The sequence below is a fragment of the Triturus cristatus genome, chromosome 4_1 (genome assembly GCF_964204655.1).
Source record: "Triturus cristatus chromosome 4_1, aTriCri1.1, whole genome shotgun sequence".
NCBI classification, from domain to species: Eukaryota; Metazoa; Chordata; class Amphibia; order Caudata; family Salamandridae; genus Triturus; species Triturus cristatus.
Genome location: NC_140585.1, coordinates 275,866,857 through 275,887,994, shown reverse-complemented (window position 1 = coordinate 275,887,994; position 21,138 = coordinate 275,866,857). Strand labels below are relative to the sequence as shown.

The 21,138-nt window shown below is 51.0% G+C and overlaps 1 protein-coding gene across 1 annotated transcript in view; it reads right to left on the bottom strand.

Moving 5' to 3' along the window:
* TRIM24 (tripartite motif containing 24) overlaps positions 1 to 21,138 on the bottom strand; it is an 868,915-nt gene that overhangs the window by 646,841 nt on the left and 200,936 nt on the right. The window lies entirely within an intron of this gene.

Sequence of the window (21,138 nt, the reverse complement as noted above, 5' to 3'; positions counted from 1 at the left end):
GTAATAAGATGCAACTATGAAAAAAAATGCTAGCGATGGTCAATACAAATATATTTTTCCAATTCCAAGAGAATTCATATGATAAGCGATTAAACTACAAAGAAAGATGATCTTTGTAAGCAAAGTATTTATCTGATAGAGACTACAAGCCGCAGATTACTTAACGTAGAATTATCCCTCGGCGTGAGACTGGACCCAGAAAACTCTTTGCCCCAGCATCTATGCGCACCAGGGGGCGGCACCACGCGACTGCGCCCTGACGTCGTCCGCGGGCGTGATGTCAGCGAGGTCAAATAAGCCCCACCCCGACGCGCTGACATCAGTTTTCTTCTTTTACGCGTGCAACCTGGATCGTGTCCCTGACCTCTTTTTCAGGCCTTCTTTTCACGCTTTGCGTTGTGGGACAGTGTGCGAATGCCTTCGGGCTTCAAGACGTGTTCGTCTTACGCGCGTCAGATATCGGCGACGGACCCTCATCCTATTTGCATGTGGTGTTTGGGTGAGCACCATGATTTCACGGACTGCGACGCTTGCCAGCATCTGAAGCCGAAGTCCCAGCAGGAGCGCCGGATGAAACTCCTTTTGGCCCGCTTGTCCAGATCGGTGTCGTCTCCGCGTCCGTCCCCCGCAGAAGGGTCCAAGAATCGCTGTTTCCGACATCGCCAGTCACCGAGGCCCCTAGGGCGTCGCTCGCTCGTCAGTAAGTCTAACTGCTCACCCCCGAGGCCTGGTCCCCGCTCTTTGGAGGGCGCGGGTTCTCCGCGGGACATGCGGCCCCATTCGTCGCCACCCTACCCGCCGTTTCCTGGCGTCGGGGCATCCAGGGTCCAAATGGAGGCCTATGCTGTGGCTATGCAGGCTTCCTTGGCCCCTCCTCGTCTTGCTGGGATGTCCACTGATCCCTTGCCACTTGCGAGGCCTTCCGCGGAGTCGCCGGCGGCTCCAGCCCCGACTGGTTTGGCTTCAGGTTTTGGAGGTGTGGTGTAGTCGGGGTGCGGCCCTACGGGGTTCCCATCTTCGACCCACAGCGTCTCTGCCTCGCCACAAACCTCCTGTGGCGTCACGGGAGGTCGCCGGGACTCGTGGCTGGTCCCAGAGTCCTCCGGGGTCCTCCGGGCAGGCAGCGGCCTTGCCAGAGGCTGAGCTGACACGGCTCCGGCGGCCCTGGCGGCGCCGCGGGTGCTGGCTAGGGGCTGGGGCGGTTCCCCCTCTCCTCTCCACGCAGGCGGCTGCCTCGTTGGAGGTCGCGTCAGCGCCTTTTCGGCACCGTTCTTTCGCCGACCCGGCGTAAACCCCGCCTCATTCTACTAGGGGGCAAGTGGTGGTGGAGGTTGTCTCAGCGTCCCCTCCGGGGCCGGTCGACATCACGCCGGCACCTATAGCGGACTCCACGGCGCCGTGCCAGCGTAGGGTCGTCGACTCGTTTCCCACGGCCCCGCTCCACTCCGGATGTTCGTCACCTTTTTGTCTCTTCTTCCCCGGAGACGAGACACCGCGTCGTGGCCTTTTCCCCAGCGTCTTCCGGGGAGGGCTCTTCGCCGTCCCCACGGCCAAAGCCTTCCCCAGAGGCACCTCAGGTCCCCCACTCGTCCGTGAATCTTCCACCATTCCGAGGCTGGCCATTTCTTCCTCCAGCTGGACTCGCGGATGGCCGACTTAGTTTACAGGCGTCACCCACGGAGGAATTGCTCTCCCCCCCCCACTACGCCCTACAGAGGCGAGAGCAGCCTTTGCCCGGGCCATTTCCACGGCTGCTGGCATTTTGCACATGGCCGACCCCGCCACCCCATCCCCTACGGGCCATTTGCTTGAAGTTCTCCATCAGGGCTCTGGTGGCCACGAACTGCTTCTTCCATTCGAAGTTTCGCTCCATAATTCTCTTCTGGGGGCCTGGGGGCATCCTGCCACGGGGAATCCAGTGCCCCAGTCGCTCCTACACCGCCACCGTCCTGCTCCGCACTATCCAGTCTGCCTTTCTTTCCATCCTTCTACCCAGGGCCCTCTTCTTCAGACTGCTTTTCCTTCCTTGCCTTTGGTGTGGTTTCCTCCGTCACGGGAGGCCCGGTGGTTGGATTCACGGGGGCGTAACATCTTCGCTGCCTCTAGTGCTGCTTTGCGAGCGCTCAACACGCTTTGTGTGTTGGCCAGGGCTACTTCCAACTTGTGGGATTCCGTGGAGTCCCTTCGGTCTTGTGCCTCTCAAGAAGAGGTCTGCGCTGATCTGCGGCGCCATGTGATGGATGGCCGGGAGTTGGCCGTGTTTATTCTTCGTCCAGCCCTGGATGTTTCTGATGCTCTCTGCCGCACTATGGCAAGTTCAGTAGCTCTCCGTTGCCATGCTTGCTGGAGGGATAGCGTTTTCCCTGAGAATGTTAGAGAGCGTCTGGTTGACCTGCCTTTTGATGGGGTGCTTTTGTTTAACACCCATGTGGATGCCGCCATTCAGCGGCTCCTTGCGGGGCTCCGTCCTCCTCCCCTTCCGTAAACTTGGCTTGTCGATCCTCTGCTGCATTCTGGGATACGTTATGCCACCTTTTTTCGGGGGTCTAGTGGTTCGGTTGGACCGTCTGTGTATTCTGTGTGGGTTGGCGTGCCTTCGGGGTCCTTAGATTGGCCCCTTTGTACTGTTGGCTGCTGGTACAGCCCCTTTGGCTTTTGTGGTTCTTTGGTTGTTGGTACACCGGTATGGGTCCTCAGGTTGGGCCTTCTGTGTGTTTTTTGTTTGGCTGCTTGGCACGCCGTCTGTGCGTCTATCTGCAGGTCCTTTATGTTCTTGTCCTCTGCTGCGGGATTTTTCCCTAAGAGGTGTTCCCATGTTTCCTTGGGACGTATCATACCCTGTGTGGGGTACTTGTAGCTATTGCATAGCTCTGTCCTGCGCTGGGAAGGTATGGTTACCCTTTTTCCGGTTGCCTGCCTTTCCTGGCATCACTGTATACCACTGGTGCGGTCACTTTTGTCTTGTCCGGGCGCAGCTTGCCCTGCTCCAGGTTCTGACCGTGTCAGTGTTCGCTACCTCACTCGACCAGTCTGGCATGCTGTCTACGGTGTCGTGTTGTGGCGTTTCCGCCTTCCTGTCCGGCGTTTCGGCCTGGCCCTCTGTCTGGTGTTCCAGGGGGGCTAGATTTCTCCTGGCTTTCCTGTGTTCTGGTTGACGGCTTGGGTCCGTCCTCTGTGTCTCTCCTCTTTCTCTTCTGGCTGGTTCAACTTCGTGGGTCGGTGTGTGTCTATAGAACGCCCCTCCTTTGGGGATTGTTCGGAGTTTCCCTGGCCTCTGCCCTCGGCTTGTGCCTGGCTTGTTCTGGGTGCACTGCTCCATGGTATTGCCAGCTGCCCGCTGCGCACGCCTGCTCGTTCTGGTCCACTGCCGTGGCCATTATAGTGTTCTCTTGTGCCCCTGCCTCTTGTTTTGCTGGGGCTCTGCGCACCTGTGCCTCTCTTCTTACACCTGCGCTTCTTGGCTGTGGAGCCGTTCCTGCCTTGTCTGCTGCCTTGCGGCTGATGCCAGTCCAGCTGTCCTCTATCGCTGTGTGTTTTCCTACGGCGGGCTCTGCCTCCGGTTCTACCTCTTCTCCCTGGAGTTGGTGTGGTTCTTTTCCTCCCGGGTGCTCCTCTGCGGCTGTCTGTCCCTACGAGGGTTTGTGGCAGTTGTACCTTGGATGGGCTTGGGGTCTTCTGGCCTTCCCTTCACCTTGTTCTTGCTTACTTGTGCTTGGTAGGGGCTGTGCCGCCCTTCTTGGCACTGTGTTTCTTCCTACTGGGGAAGTTCTCTCGCAGGCCCTCCTCCCCTCTGGGTATGGCTAGGGTATCTATTCTACGTTCTGCGGCTAGTAGTCTATCAGATGTGCAAGTTACTTACCTTCGGTAACGATGTATCTGGTAGAGGCGATTCTAGCCGCAGATTCCTTCACGGCCCGCCCTTCCTCCCCGTTCTGCGAGGGCCTTCAGTTTGGTTTTCTACACTCGCCTCCCTCCGGGTGGCTTGACTTCTGTGGGTGTCCACTTCGCTTCCTCCAGGACAGGATGCTTTGTTCTGCTTGATTGTTCCACCCCTTCCTTTATGATACATGGTTGGTTGGTTTATGTGGGCTTCTGCATCCCTCCACCCTGTTTTTCTTTTTTTTGCCTGTACCTCAGCCTTCTTGCTCCTTTCAGGGGATACGGCCCTCCTTGATGGTGTCATCTGGGGGTGAATTGCTGTTACTCATCTGTTCCGGGCTTGTTGCCCTTCACTGTTGTGGATTGTGATCCCAGTCTCTCCCAGTCTCTCCCAGTCTCCCTCTCTCTCCCAGTCTCCCTCTCTCTCCCAGTCTCCCTCTCTCTCCCAGTCTCCCTCTCTCTCCCAGTCTCCCTCTCTCTCCCAGTCTCCCTCTCTCTCCCAGTCTCCCTCTCTCTCCCAGTCTCCCTCTCTCTCTCCCAGTCTCCCTCTCTTTCTCCCAGTCTCTCTCTCTCTCTCCCAGTCTCTCTCTCTCTCTCCCAGTCTCTCTCTCTCCCAGTCTCTCTCTCTCCCAGTCTCTCTCTCTCCCAGTCTCTCTCTCTCCCAGTCTCTCTCTCTCCCAGTCTCTCCTCTGCTATGGGGCAGAGTCACGTGGTACCGCCGAGATTCTGGGGCAAAGAGTTTTCCGGGTGCAGTCTCACGCCTGGGGATAATTCTACGATAAGGAATCTGCGGCTAGAATCATCTCTACCAGATGCTTCGTTACCGAAGGTAACTTGTACATTCTTGTCACAGTTGATATAAGGAGTCAACACATGTTTCGCCTAATGGGAGGTGCGCAGGCCTGAGGTTTTTTTTAAGTCTGAGAAAAATAAGTGCTACACAAACTTTATTGCCGATGCTCATCGGTACTTTTATATTTGAAAATATTTGTGATCAGCTATGACTATGTACACAGTGAATCACAGCATGCATGTGTAAATCCAGAGATGATCAGACATGAAGCACACGTGAATAGGGAGTGTGGGATTACTGAAAGCGCTATTTTTACATCACTTGAAAATGCATAAATGTGTAATATAAATGGGGCACAGGCATCAGGTGTATAATTCTCAAGAAGTACGTCCCATGCGATTTCTTCAATAGTCTAGCTGACAGTCTAAAAGTGAGTATACACAATATAAGTCCGTAGATTACCTTTGCTGCAATACGGGCAATCCCTATTGCAATCAATCCTTTAAAAAAAGGTTGTGGATCCTGGAATCTAATGCCATCTACAACAGAGAACGAGGGAGTATACGGCTAATTAGGAATGGTGATGATATAACTATATAACTACAACTTGCGCCCCCACCATGCAGAAGTTGCAGTGATGTTAGCAATTATATCGTATAACATATCCTACGGATGTAATTAGCAGTGTGTGGCAAGGGCGTAAGTTAGTTACTTTACTGCATGAGTAAAAGATACTTGCTATAACTAATACTGGTGAATTTCAGTGTTTTTTTTCTAGTTTAAAACTGTACTTTTTAACTGACATTTTCACCTAACTATAACCTTACTTTCACACCTTTGCTTTCTTTCAGTAAATTTTTAGGTTTTTATACATTTCATAACGATACTTAAAGCCTACCCCACGACAATATATATGATAAATATATAAATCTATATATATCTATATATATCTATATATATCTATATATATCTATCTATATCTATATCTATATATATATATATATATATACATATATACACACACACACATATACACACACATACTAAATGTGGTAAAATATAATATATATATAATTTTTTTTTTTTGCACACGGTGTCCAGCGAGAGGGTCCAGAGGCCTTGCTGGCACCCAAATGACACCCGCAGTATTGCGACCACAACCCCCTACCCCCAATATACACACACAGTCCAAGGGCACCTCTTATACTTTTTTTTTTTTGTTTTGTATTTTTGTCTTTTTAAGTGTTCTGAAATGGCAGCCGCAACATTTCTCTTCATGTTACAGCCAGCCAATCACAGCACAAGCTCCCGCTGGACTCCCAGGACCTTCTCGCTCCGGCAGGAGCCTGACTGCCAAGAGGGGAAAAAATACATAACCAATCAGATGGCTGCTTTTTTTTTATTATTATTATTTTTTTATTTATTCGCGCGACTGCAGGACTCTTACAAGACACTTGCGAACCCAACAGTACAGTGATACAATTAGTTTTGAACCTTATTTTCTCATAAATTACCAAACACATTAACACCAAATCACAAAAAGCACACTCTCAGGACAAAGACCTAGGTTGCTGCCAAATTTGGTGCAATTCCATTCAGCAGTGTTCGTGTTGCCTATGGAAAAATACATGGGGATTTTGTAGTTTGGCACCCCTCCCCTTTTTTCCATCAGCCCCAGCTTGATGAATCACCCCAAAACTTTCTATGAAGAAAATGAGCAACAAAGAGGGGCCGATCCTGTGTGAGAAAGTGCCCTCTTTCGGCATGGTTATGCCGCCTTTGTGAGCTTCCCCAGGCTACTTGCTGCTTTCAGCAACTGGTCTCCACTGGTTCTGACCCCCACTTTGGGCGGGAGAACCGGCGGCAAAAACAAGTGCGGAAGAGAGGTGTGCCCACCTCTACCAACTCCACACTTCAGGTGGGGGATACGAGGTGAAGCACAACTCTCAGTCCCCATCTTGCAGATGGGGGTGAAAATCAGCCAACCAGGGAAAGGCTTAGGCCCCCCCTCCCATTGGAGGGTGGCATAATAGGGTTGTACCCACCCCATGGAAGGGACCCATTGGTCCCAGCCTTTTACCTACCTGTAACGCCTCTAAATCTAGTATTTAGGGACACCCCTGAAACTTGCTACTCAGACAAGAACCTGGAAGAAGAAAAGAAGGACCGAACAGCCGTGCCGAAGCGAACAAGGAGGACGCCCACTGACTTGGCCCCAACCCTACCAGCCTCTCCCCACCTCTAACCTGCTCCAGCAAAATCCCGGTGTGTCCTGCAGCCAGCAACCTCAACAAACCTGGAGGACCTGCCTACCTTCAATCCTGAAGACTCTGTCTCCCGTTAACACCAGATATGTTCAAACAACGGACTCCAGTTCCGAAAGGATCCGCAGGTCTGCACCACTCTGCAATGGACGCCCAGGGCCCGAGTTCGAGTGGTCCAATACCAAGAGGTGGCCCCCCCAGTAATGCTGACCGAAGATCTGGCGACCCCTGACCTGCCTAAAGCCTCCAGCCGACGCCTGCAGCCTCAAACCGGAAGGTCCCCCCCAACCGCGACCAGGAGCTGGTAAGAAAATCCGACACCTAAAAGGCACCCCTGCACCCGATGCCCCACGGCCTTGGGTGGCCCAACCGACTGTGCCTAACCAACCCCCAAGAGCCCAACTTACCTCTCCAAGTGGTGGTCGCACCCAGAAGACCTTCGTCCTCGAGCCTGCAGTGCTTTTGAAAACCGGAGACTCCCTATTGAAAGCTACAGGGCTTCCGATGACAAAACAGCAATCTGCACCCAGCCACCCCAGTGCCGCTGAGGGTGCATCTGTTGTGCTGGCCTAAACTCCCATTTGCCCTGAGCTTAAGTCCAGGAGCTTTGCTCCCACAACCCAGTGGCCTGCTCGTCAGCAGCCACCAACCGGTGGCCCCCTATCTCCCATTGGATAACATTGGGCCTCAGCACTCTGCACCCGGCCGCCCTAGTGCCGCTGAGGGTTTAACAAGAGTGCATGCTTGACCCTAGGAGACCCCGTAGCAGTTCGCAGAGGGAGTGCGGCGGGACAGAGGGGCGGGGGGGGGGGTAGTGGACTCTGAGATACGACGGACAGGAGTAAAGTAAGTAAATAAATAAGGAATATGCTAATTCCCAGTATGCATCTGTTCTTGGCATGTAGAGCTGCAGATCTACACACTTTTGCATAGATTGCATCTGGTGTTGGGTACGGATGTTTGCACTTGTTTTTGTCCTGGAAAGTCTTTGGAAGTCACGAGGTATGTGACTCCTCCTTAGGATCATAGTGTGCATGGGCATCGGCTCCATCCTCAGATTGTTTTTCGCCAGCAGGGAAATGATGGAGCTTTGTAAGACACAGGAAGATACCCTTGTATGGTGTATCTAAATAAGATAATACTGGAACAAATAAAGGAAGCCGGGGAGGCGGGTGGGCGTATGTAGATCTGCAGCTCTACATGCCAAGAACAGATGCATACTGGTAAGTAGCATATTCCGTTCGAGGCATATCAGCTGCAGATTACACACTTTTACATAGATTGTATAGCAGTCCCACGTCTAGCGTGGTTCCCATTATCTGTTGCAGAAGTCTGAAATAAGGTTTTGAGTACAGCTTGGCCCACACTGGCTTCTTGTTTGGTTTGCACATCTACACAGTAGTGTTTAGTGAACGTATGTGGTGTAAACCATGTAGCTGCTTTGCAGATATAATCTAATGGAATGTTGCCTAAGAATGCCATAAAAGCCCCTATTTTCCTTGTAGAGTGGGCTCTAGGAGGAACAGTTAAAGTGCGTTTTGCTTTGTGGTAGCAAATTTGTATGCATTTAACAATCCATCTGGCTATGGGATTGCCTTTGTGTGGTGATGAGAACGAAACAAAAAGTTGTTTGGTTTTCCGAAAAGGTTGCGTTCTTTCAATGTAATAAAGTAATGCTCTTTTAACATCTAAAGTATGGAGAGCTCTTTCTGCGGTTGTGTGTGGTTGCGAGAAGAAAACGGGCAGCTCCACAGATTGATTAAGGTGGAAGGGGGAAATGACTTTAGGGAGGAATTTAGGATTAGTACAGAGACCCATCTTATTATGATGCATTTGTAAGAATGGTTCTTGAATAGTTAGAGCTTGTAGTTCACTAACTCTTCTTAGAGAAGTTATGGCTACTAGGAAAGCAACTTTCCATGTTAAGAACTGTGGCTCACATTTATGTAGCGGTTCAAACGGAGGCGCCATTAGTCGTGTGAGCAGGATTGAATATGCTACTTACCAGTATGCATCTGTTCTTGGCATGTAGGGCTGCTGACATTCATATCTGTGCATAGATCGCCGCCTAGTGTTGGGTCCGGATGTTTGCACGTTGTTGTCCTGGAAGAGTCTTCGAAGTATCCTGAGATAGGTGACTCCTCCCCTGGACCACAGTGCGCATGGGCATCCTCTCCATCCTCAGATTGTTTTTCGCCATTGTGGCAGTGATGGAGTAGATACAGAAAGTGATGACCATGCTTACAGTAATTCTGAGAGCTGCAGCTGCTACAGGCGCCGGGGAGGAGGGTGGGCGATATGAATGTCAGCAGCCCTACATGCCAAGAACAGATGCATACTGGTAAGTAGCATATTCAGTTCGAGACATGTGGGCTGCTGAATTCATATCTGTGCATAGAATATATAGCAGTACCCTCTATTAGCGGCGGCCACCAGTGCCAGCTGCAGCGGTCTGAAAAAGAGTTTTGAGAACAGCCTGTCCTACAGCTGCCTGCTGTTTTGATTGCACATCTACACAATAGTGTTTGGTAAATGTATGTGTAGTGGACCAGGTGGCTGCTCTACATATATCATGCAAGGGGATGTTTCCCAGGAAAGCCATGGAGGCCCCTAACTTACGTGTTGAGTGGGCTCGTGGGGGAATCGTTAATGTGCGTTTAGCTTTTTGATAGCAAATTTGAATACATTTAACGATCCATCTGGCTATACCTGCTTTGGAGATGGCGTTACCTTTGTGGTGTGGGGCAAAGGCAACGAAAAGTTGTTTTGTTTTCCTGAAGACTTTAGTCCTGTCTATATAGTACATGAGGGCTCTCTTTACATCCAGTGTATGGAGTGCTCTTTCTGCGACAGTTTGTGGGTTTTGAAAGAAAACAGGCAGTTCAATAGTTTGATTCATGTGGAACTGCGATATCACCTTGGGCATGAATTTGGGGTTGGTAAGTAGTACGACCCTGTTGGCGTGAACCTGTATGAATGGCTCTTGAATGGTTAGTGCCTGGAGTTCACTAACTCTCCTCAAAGAGGTGATCGCTACTAGGAAAGCTACCTTCCAGGTGAGGAATTGAATCTCGCATGAGTGCAGAGGTTCGAAGGGTGGACCCATCAGTCTGGTGAGGACCAAGTTGAGGTTCCACATTGGAGCCGGTGGGTGGCTTGGAGGAATTACTCGTTTGAGTCCTTCCAAGAATGCTTTGATGGCAGGCACTCTTAATAAAGAGAGGTGCTGCCTGTTTCGGAGATAGGCTGATATTGCGGTCAAATGGACACGTATTGAGGTGTATGCCAGATTGCATCGGTATAGGTGTAAGAGGTAACAACTTATGTTTTGGATGGATGCGTCTAGCGGGTTAATGTTATTGTTAGTGCAATAAATTACGAACCTTTTCCATTTGGCTGCATAGCAAGCTCTGGTAGTGGGTCTTCTAGCCTCCTTAATGATGTCCATACAGTCAGGTGGCAGGTTCAGGTAGCCAAACTCTAGGACTTCAGGAGCCAGATTGCCAGGTTCAGCTGTTGCGGATCTGGGTGCTGAATCTCGCCATGGTTCTGCGTCAAATACGCGGGTTTGATCCGCAGCCTTTGATGCGGCACCACGGAAAGTTCGAGAAAGGTGGTGTACCATGGTTGGCGTGCCCATGTTGGAGCAACCAGGATGAGTGTTAGTGAGTGTTGTCTGAGTTTGCGTGCCACCAGCGGTATCAATGGTGCTGGGGGAAAAGCGTACGCAAATCTGCCGGACCAGTTCATCCATATCGCATTGCCCTGCAACTGCGGATGTGGGAACCTGGCGACAAAGCTTTGGCATTTTGCGTTTTCGCTTGTGGCGAATAGGTCTATCTCTGGATGACCCCACTGCTGGAAGTACGGTTGGAGTACTGATGGGTGTAACTCCCACTCGTGCATCTGGTGGCTGTGTCTGCTGAGCAGATCCGCCATCTGGTTGTCCTTGCCGGGGAGGTGTTCCGCCATGAGGAACATGTTCCTCTGAATGGCCCACTTCCACATGCTCTGAGCCAGATGAGACAACTGTGGAGAGTGTGTTCCTCCCTGCTTTTGTATGTAGTACATGGCGGTCATGTTGTCCGTCCGGATCAACACGACTTTGTTGCACAAGTGTACTTTGAATGCTTTCATCGCTAGGAAGATTGCCATCAGTTCTAGAAGGTTGATGTGCATCTCCTTTTGTTGTGTTGTCCATAGTCCCTGCACTGTGTAATTGAGTACATGAGCTCCCCATCCCTGGAGAGACGCGTCCGCTGTCAGTATTATTTGTGGAACAGGCTCTTGGAACGGTCGGCCCTTGCAAAGGTTTTGTGGATTCCACCAATGCAGAGAGTTGTATGCCCGACCGCTCACCAACACTAGGTCTTTTAGTTGCCCGTGAGCCTGATTCCATTGACGTGCTGAGCACTCATGAAGCGGGCGCATATGTAGTCTCGCGTGTGGGACTATGAAGATGCAGGAGGCCATCATGCCTATCAACTGTATGAACACTCGCGCAGGAAGGGAGTGTTGGGGTTTGAACTTGGAAATCAGCATTTGCATGCTGTTGATCCTCACTAAATTTGGCTGAGCTGTGGCTGCCAGAGTGTCTATGGTCGCACCTAGGTACTGTTGTACGTGTGCGGGTTGGAGATGTGATTTTGGGTAATTTAGTGAGAACCCCAGACTGTGAAGAAGGTGAATGGTGCGGGACATGTGGCTGGCACATTGCTGGGCTGACTTTGCTTGAACAAGCCAGTCGTCCAGGTAAGGGTAGACGTGAATGTGTTGCCTCCGTAGATGTGCAGCCACAGTAGCTAGGCACTTTGTGAAGACTCTGGGTGCTGTTGTCACGCCGAAGGGAAGAACCTTGAATTGGTAGTGCTGCCCTTGAACAGTGAACCTGAGATATTTTTTGTGTGAGGGGTGAATGGGTATGTGGAAATACGCATCTTTGAGGTCTAGCGTGGCCAGGAAGTCTCCCTGTTTGAGCAGCGGGAGGACCTGTTGTAGGGTGAGCATGTGGAAATGCTCTGAGAGAATGTAGCGGTTGAGGGGTCTCAGGTCTAGTATAGGTCTGAGTGACCCGTCCTTTTTTGGTATTAAGTACAGGGAGTACACCCCCGTGCCTTGCTCGTGGACGGGTACAACCTCTATTGCGCCTTTTTCCAGCATACTGAGCACTTCCTGCTGTAAGAGCGCTAAGTGCTCTGAGGACATAGGACGGTGTTTTGGTGGTATTGTGGGTGGAGTGGAGGTTAATTCTAGGCAGTAACCGTGTTTGATAATATCTTTGACCCACCTGTCCGTGGTGATGGTGTTCCACGTGGACAGGAACCTTTGTAGCCTTCCCCCGACAGGTGTTATGTGGTCGGGAGGAAGGTAGAGGGCGTCACTGTTTGTTCTTGGGGGAGGACCTGGTATTGCCGTATCCGCGTCCTCTGCCCTTTGTGCTGGAGCCACGATAACCACCCCAGGTGTTTTTATCGTAGGTACTTTGTGTGTTGCCCTTGTTGTAGGTTTGCTGTGACCCCTGTCCTCTACCTGCTCCTCTATTTCCGGGGCGACGAAAGGAGCCACTCCGAAAGGTCTGCGTTTGGAGAGCCCCCATGGACTTCGCAGTGTCTGTGTTCTTTTTTATTTTTTCTAGGGTGGTGTCAACGTCTGGCCCGAATAAGTAGTCGGGGTTGACCGGCTGATTGAGGATGTTATTTTGAACCTCAGGTTTGAATCCGGAGATTCGTAACCAGGCGTGTCGTCGTAGCATGACGCTGGTGTTTATTGCTCTGGCAGCTGTATCTGCGGCATCCAGTGCACACTTAATGGATGCGTTCGTGAGGAGTTGTCCCTCCCTGATGAGGATCTCTGCTCCCTCTTTGTATTGGTCAGGGAGATGCTGGAGTAGGGTTTCTAATGTGTCATAGTGTGCGCGATCGTAGCGAGCTAGGAGCGCCTGGGTATTGGCAATACGCCATATGTTAGCTGCCTGGGCTGCAACCCGTTTGCCGGAGGTCTCGAGCACCTTGGACTCTTTGTCCGGGGGAGGAGCATCCCCAGTTGTCTGCGAGTGCGCCCGTTTGCGAGCATTTGCGACTACGATGGAATCCAGAGGCAACTGGCCTCTAATGTACGTAGGGTCCCCAGGAGCCGACCTATATTTCTTGTCGATCCTGGGGTTTATTACTCTTGCCCTGGTGGGTTCTTTGAAAATGTCCTTTGCTGGTTTGAGGACACCCTTCAACATGGGTAGAGTTTTGATATTTCTCTCTGAGGATGCGAAAGTATCCATTAGAAAATCGTCCTCGATTGTGTCAGAGTGGAGTTGCACACCATGATTTGCCGCAGCACGTTCAATTAGGGCGTTGAATGCGGCAGTGTCCTCTGTGGGAGACGTTTTTGCGCCATATAGCTGCGTGTCCTGTGTATCCATAGGTGCACCTGTGTCTACAGGGTCATCCCAAGCCTGGTCAGGGTCCTGTTGGCCTTCAGGGTCCATCTCTCTGGGGTAGGGGACGTCGTCACCCATATAGTCCTCCAAAACGTCGGTTTCGGAGTGTGTCGGAGAGAAGGACTGTGGATCTGGGTAGGAGGTATGGAGACGTTCGTAAAGAACAGGTTCCGAATCCGCTGGCAGCTTTTTCTTTAGCAGGATCCGGTAGGAGTCCAAAGCGTGTTCGGAAGATATTCTCCGCTTGTGGAGCATAATTCTGCCGGCATCGATGATGTGGGACGGTGACGTCTCCGGAGGAGAGCGTTCGGCAGGTGTGATCCTAGTGTGGATGACACGTGTTCTTATATCAAACATTTTGGGCGCCGTGGATGGCGGCAGGCCAAAGGTGATATGGGGTGGTGCTGGAGAAGCTCTTTGAGCTGTTTTCGGCTCGGGGCCCGACGTGTCCTGGAGGGCTGCCTTTTCTTTGATGCGTTGCAAGGACGCTGCAACTTGTCGCACCTGGAGCGCCGACGGTTCTTTGGCGCCGAGCGGTTCTGTAGAGGCAGGCGTGGGCTTCTTCGGGGCCACGGGGTCATCGAATCGAGGAGAGATAGTAGCCGTCGACGGCGTCGATGATTGGGCCTGAGGTGCTGTTTTCGAAGTGGTGTGTGACGCAGCGGCCATTTTGACCTTTGTGGCCGGAGCAGATTGTTTCGGTGCCAGGTGCCGAGGCAGTTTGGCGGTACCGATGGCCTTTTTCCGTGTGTCGGCGCCGACGTCGGCTGCTGCGAGTTCGGCACCGAAGTCCCGTTTGGTGCGGTCGGCGCCGACGGGTTTTGCTGTCGTCGAAGGTGTAGTGGGCTTCGATCCGACCAGTGTCACTTTCAGTTTCGGTTTCTGTGGAACCGACACGACTTTTGGTTTCGGTTTCGATGAAGGGAAACCAGTCGTTTTGGGTACTAATGGCTGTCGCTGAATGTCCGAGGCCGGACCCGAGGGCGGGGCCGAAGAACTGCGGGATAGGTCTTGGGTAAGGCCCGAAGGCGATCCCTCGACCGGAGCCATAGATTGACGCACTGGGATATCCTCAGTCTGTACGGGTAGGCCTTGCTCGTCACCGGAGCTACTTTCTTCGGCCCCTAAGGCCTCATCGTAGTCTCCTACCTCGGTGTCGTCTTCATCCCTGGGAAAGAGTTGCTCTTCGATGTCTTCCGATCCGGAATTGTGTTCGGAAGCGGGGCTGGAGGGTAGGTTCTCCACGCCTTCCACATCTTCGTCCTCGGCGCTGAAGATGTTGGTCGGGGCCGGTGCCGCTTGCTGCGCTTCAAGTCTTGCTGCTCGTCGATTCCGGAGAGTCTTTTTGGATCGGAATCGGGCACAGGCCATACATGTGGATTCGTCGTGATCCGATGAAAGGCATTTGTTGTACACCGGGTGGACGTCGACATGGGGATATTTTGCATTGCAAACAGGACACCGCTTGAATGGTGTCCTCGATTCCATCGTCGATGGTGTCGATGACGATGCGAAAAAGTTGGTTTTGAAGTTAGTAAACTAACAAGTAACTGTCAATACCGATCGGGAACAGTACCGACGCGAACTACAGGCCTTTTGGCCTGAAAAAAGTTTTTCCTAACTTGAGTCAAGATAAGCACATCCGAACCCAATGGCGGAAAAAAACAATCTGAGGATGGAGAGGATGCCCATGCGCACTGTGGTCCAGGGGAGGAGTCACCTATCTCAGGATACTTCGAAGACTCTTCCAGGACAACAACGTGCAAACATCCGGACCCAACACTAGGCGGCGATCTATGCACAGATATGAATTCAGCAGCCCACATGCCTCGAACATTTAAATTCCACACAGGTGAGGGTGGAACTCTGGGAGGAATTATCCTCTTGAGGCCTTCCATAAAGGCTTTGATGGCGGGCACTCTAATAGCGATAAATGTTGTCTATTTTGTAGGTATGCTGCTATAGCAGAAGGTGCAGCCGATAGACGTGTAGGCTAAGTTGCACCTTTGTAGGTGTAGAAGGTAGGTTATGATGTGTTGGATAGACACATCTAGAGGATTGATGGTATTGTTATGGCAATATATCAAAAATGGTTTCGACTTGGCTGCATAGCAGGCTCTAGTGGTAGGGCGTCTAGCCTCCTTAATGACGTTCATACAGTCAGGAGGAAGGTTAAGGTAACCGAATTCTAAGATTTCAGGAGCCAGATCGCAAGGTTCAGCTTAGCTGGGTCTGGGTGTCTGATCTCTCCACGGTTCTGGGTTAAGATGTGGAAAGGTGTAATCTTTGGTGCGGGACTATTGACAGTTCCAACAATGTGGTGTACCACGGTTGTCTGGCCCAAGTTGGAGCAACTAGAATTAGAGTCAGTGAGTGTTGCTGTAGTTTGCGCACCACCAGTGATATAAGTGGGAGAGGCGGAAAAGCGTACGCAAATCTGCCTGACCAGTTCATCCATATCGCATTGCCTTTGGACAATGGGTGTGGGTATCTGGCAGGAAAGCTTGGGCATTTGGCGTTTTCGTGGGTGGCGAAAAGGTCCATCTGTGGTTGCCCCCATATCTGAAAGTATGGTTGCAGAACTTGTGGATGGAGTTCCCACTCGTGTATGTGTTGTGTTTGACGACTTAACAGATCCGCTATAGTGTTTTGGACTCCTGGGACGTGTTGGGCTGAGAAATATGTTTTGAGGTATAGCCCACCTCCATATGTTTTGTGCTAGCTGGGAGAGCTGCAGAGAGTGTGTCCCGCCTTGTTTTTGGATGTAGTACATGGCTGTCATGTTGTCCGTGCGGACTAAGACAGCCCTGCCCGATATTTGTTTTTGGAATGCTTTAAATGCTAGGAATATGGCCAGTAACTCCAGGTAATTGATGTGGAATAACTTTTGTTGAGGTGTCCACTTGCCTTGTATGGTGTGATTTAATAGGTGAGCTCCCCAGCCGGAGAGCGATGTGTCCGTTGTCATGACAATCTGAGGAACTGGCTCTAGGGACGGTCGCCCTTTGGAAAGGTTTTTGGTGTTCCACCACTGCAGAGAGCGGGGAGTGCGACCGTCTACCAACACCAGATCTGTTAGCTGACCTTGAGCCTGGTTCCATCGTCGTGCTAAGCACTCTTGTATGGGACGCATCTGGAGACTTGCGTGAGGCACTATGAAAATGCAAGAGGCCATCATCCCTATCAGCTGCATGAACACTCGAGCTGGGAGAGAGTGGTGCGGCTTAAATTTGGGTAGGAGAACGAGAATGCTTGCTATCCTTGGTGGACTGGGATAGGCTAACGCTTTTGGGCGTTTATTGTGACGCCGAGGTATTGATGTATGTGAGAGGGTTTCAGATGAGACTTGGTGTGGTTTACTGTGAACCCCAGGTCGTGGAGTAATTGGATAGTCGCGCGAGTGTGATGAACACACTGGTTGTACGAGTTGGCTTTTATGAGCCAGTCGTCGAGGTATACGAAGACGTGAATGTGTTGTTTTCTTAGATGGGCTGCGACTACTGCTAGGCACTTGGTGAATACCCTTGGTGCTGTTGTGACTCCAAAAGGGAGTACTTTGAATTGATAGCGCTGCCCGTCCACTACAAACCTGAGATATTTTTCTGTGAGCAGCATGTATGGGAATATGGAAATAGGCGTCTTTGAGAACTAAGGTGGCCAGGAAGTCGCCCTGTGAAAGTAGAGGGAGGACTTGCTGAAGTGTGACCATGTGGAAGTGGTCTGATTGTATGTACCTGTTTAGTGGCCTGAGGTCTAGAAGAGGTCTCAGAGAGCCATCCTTCTTTGGTATGAGAAAATACAGGGAGTAAACTCCCTTGTTTTGTTGGTGCAGGGGAACTAGTTCTATTGCACTTTTTTGTAGTAAGGAAAGCACCTCTTGTTTGGAGTGATAAATGGTCTGCTGACATTGGACGTTGTTTGGGTGGAATGTTTGGGGGGGTAGAGGTAAATTTGAGACAGTAACCTGATTGCACTATTTGTCACACCCACCTGTCTGGTGATGTTGGTCCAGACAGGAAGGAACTGCTGTAGTCTTCCCCCAACAGGAGTGGAATGGTCTGGGGGAAGCGGAGGGAAGTCATTGGGCAGGGGTGGAGGCAGAGCGGGTGTTGTCAGTTTTGCCTCTGCCTTTGTTATTGTTGCCTCGGTATCCTCCTCTGTGGTAACCTCTTGTGAAGGTGGATTGGATGGGAGACTTGTAGGAGGTGGATGGGGCATCAGACGAGTATTCCCTGGAGTTGCCCCTGTAGGATGAGCGACGAAAAGAACGCCTGGGAGCATGCAATTGCAAGGCTCCCACTGATTTGGCTGTATCTGTGTCCTTTTTCATCTTCTCAAGGGACGCATCAACATTATGGCCAAAGAGGTGTTGCTGGTCGAATGGCTGATTAAGTATAGCGCTTTGCACCTCAGATTTAAACCCGGAAATGCGTAACCATGCGTGCCTACGAAAAAGAACGCTTGTGTTGACTGCTCTGGAAGCGGTATTTGCTACGTCAAGAGCACACCGGATAGAGGTGTTTGTGATAAGTTTACCCTCTTGTATTAGGTCGTTGGCCTTATGTTTGTATTTGTCAGGGAGGTGTTGGAGCAGTGACTCTAACTCATCGTAGTGAGCCCTATTGTATCTGGTTAACAGGGCTTGAGTATTTGCGATGCGCCAAATATTAGCTGCCTGGGACGCTGTTCTTTTGCCAGAGGCGTCCAGGGGTTTAGACTCTTTGTCAGGCGGAGCTGCATCACCTGTTGACTGCGAATTAGCCAGTTTCCTAGCATTTGAGACGACCATGGAGTCTAACGGAACAGGGCCCCTGATGTAAGCTGGGTCTGTAGGGGCAGCTTAGTATTTCTTCTCAATTCTAGGATTGATGATTCTAGTTCTGACAGGGTCTTTAAATACTTCTGTAGCGTGTTTAATCACCCCTTTGAGCATGGGCAAAGTGGATGTGGACCTTTGGGTGGTGTCGAAAGTGTCCATTAAAAAATCATCTAATACTGGATCTGTATGGAGGTCGACCCCGTGGTACTGAGCAGCGCGGTGTATTAGCTGATTAAACCCCATGGTATCTTCTGTTGGGGAAGGCCTAGAGGGGTAGATGTCCTCTTGTGGGACATTAGGGACATCAGGCGTATTATAGTCATCCCAGGGGTCAGAGGAGCTTGGAGGACTGGGGTCATCTAGTGGTATGTTGTCACCGTCCCCTGTGTCATCATATGTCGTAGTCGTGATCTACTGGTGGAGGGGATGGCGTAGGAGACGAAGGTCGGGGAGGTGGTGGTGGTGGTGGTGGTGAAGGTAGCCTAAGAGGTGATGTGGCTATATCTCTCTTTTTAGGTGGTGGAGCTGGTGCAGGCATGCTCAGAGGTCTCTTTCTGGAGCAGAGTCAATTGACCGGTTTTAGGGTCTTTAGTTAAAGTTTTTTGTTGAGGGTCTGGTTGAAAAAGCTCTTCCAAGGAAGTTTGGGTGTTCAGTGTCGACGATGTCAGCATCGAGGGCTTTTTCGGAGCTGGCTGCGGAGCTGTTTTGGGCTTTAAGCCATGCGATTTGTCAGTCTGTGCATTTTTGCGGTGTCGATGCCTTTTTCGGCTCCGAAGAGCGCAAGTCCGAAGTTTTGGGGAGTGGCTTCGTCATCGGCCCGAGTGTTTTTTCGGTGCCGGGGAGTCACTAGTTTCCCGAAGGTTTCGGGGTGGAAGTCGCAGTCGGCCCGAGGGTGGGTGCGGCTTCTCTTCGATGCCGATGATTGCCTGCTACCGGTGCCCAGGCCCAGACTGGAGTCAGAGTCACCGGAAGGCTTAGCAGGCTTCTTTGCCAGGCCCGAGTGCGGGGCATGGGAAGCAGTGTGTCGGTGTGCACCTGAGCCCGAAGGCGAAGGTGTGACCGAAGCCTTTGTTATTGTGGGGAGTGGGACGGGGTCGACGTCTGTACTTACGACCTGTTGAGCTGGAGTCACTTCTTCGACGTCTGAATCATTGGCTTCGGAGGCGCTGATGAGCTCTTCTTCGACCCGTTCTTCTGGCACATAGACACCCTCGTGGAAGATGTCGTCGGGGATCAAACTGGACGAGCGAGCCATGGTCCTTCGAGCTTGTCGATCCCGGATGGTCTTCTTCGAGCGGAAGGAGGCAAATGCGGGACAGTCTCAGGCCTCGTGCTCGGGAGAGAGGCAGAGGTTACACACCTCATGCAGGTCGGTGTGGGGAAACTTCGACCCACATCGAGGACACTTCTTAAATGGCGTCCTTTCCATGAGCCAGATGCCTCGGTTCTGCCCGAAGGCCTTCTTCGACGACCGGAATGGAAGATTGGTAGAGATTAGGGTTCGCGATCGAGACAAAACAGTCGAAAGGGTGAAGGATTGCGCGTCGAAACTGGAATCGGTAACGGTTCCGACTGAAGCGCGAGAAACCCATCCGAACCCGATGGCGGAAAAAAACTATCTGAGGATGGAGCCGATGCCCATGCGCACTATGATCCTAAGGAGGAGTCGCATACCTCGTGACTTCCAAAGACATTCCAGGACAAAATTAAGTGCAAACATCCGGACCCAACACCAGATGGCAATCTATGCAAAAGTGTGTAATCTGCAGCTCATATGCCTCAAACAACCATTTACCTTGCGCTCGCTGCATCGGTTGCAATGCATTTTGTGAATACCCTTGGAGCTGTAGTTACTCCAAATGGTAAAGCTTTGAATTGATAGTGCAGTCAATTGATTTAGTTTAGATTTAATTTAGATAGCAACGCTGTGCTGGATGTATGTAGTGGGACCATGTGAAAGTGATCTGAGGCGATGGTACTGTTGTGATCTAGAATATGTCTTAATATTTCAGTCCTCCTTGGGAATGAGGAAGTATAGTGAGTATACACTGTCCCTGGTGTTGTTTTGGGACTATTTCTATAGCCCCTATTGAAGGAGGTTGGACTTTGTCTTGTAGGAGTGTAAGATGCTCTAGTGGCAATTTTTGTGTCCTTGGTGGTATTGTGGGAGGTGTGTGAGTTCTACACAATACCCATTGTTGATAACAGATAGAACCCATTGATCTGTGGTGATTGCCATCCATTGTTGGTGAAACTGTTGTAGCTGTCCTCCTACTGGTGAGATAGGTTGGGGGGGAGGGGGAGTCTAAGGTGGCCACTGTTTTGTAGGTGTGGTAGCTTTTGAAGTGGAACCACTACCCCCTTTCTCTATTGCTTTTATAGTGTGATCTATAGTATGCACCTCTTGAGTAGTGTGCCTGATGGGACCCCTGCTGTTTATGGGTATTATCTGAATCAATGGATGTTCCAGATCTTTTTTTTTTTTAGCTTTAAGCATTTCATCCACCTGTGGCACAAATAGATTTTGGCCATCAAAAGGTAGGTTTAAGTGATGTTGCTGTACATCTGGATTAAAGCTTAGAAACTCTAAACCATGCATGGCATCAAATAAGGATACTAGTATTTACTTTCTTGAACTTGGCTGTGCTCCTAAGCCTGTTTTCGGAGACCAATCTGGCCCGAGGTCATTAGGGTTCCAGAAGCAGCCTTAACAGTCTTTGTTGGGATATGGGAGGCTTTTGCCGATGTACTAACGTGCCCTTGAGTGGATGGATAAAGCTCCTCTGAGTCAGAGCTGTCGCCACTGCTAGCCAGCAGTAAGGGGAGATACACTCATCTGTGCCTCGCTGTCTTTGGCTTCTTGTTCTACCTCTGTCGACTGTACAATGAAAATGTTGTGCATATCTTGTGTATGTCTCTGCATGGCAGAGTGGGCCCAACTACGTTCACT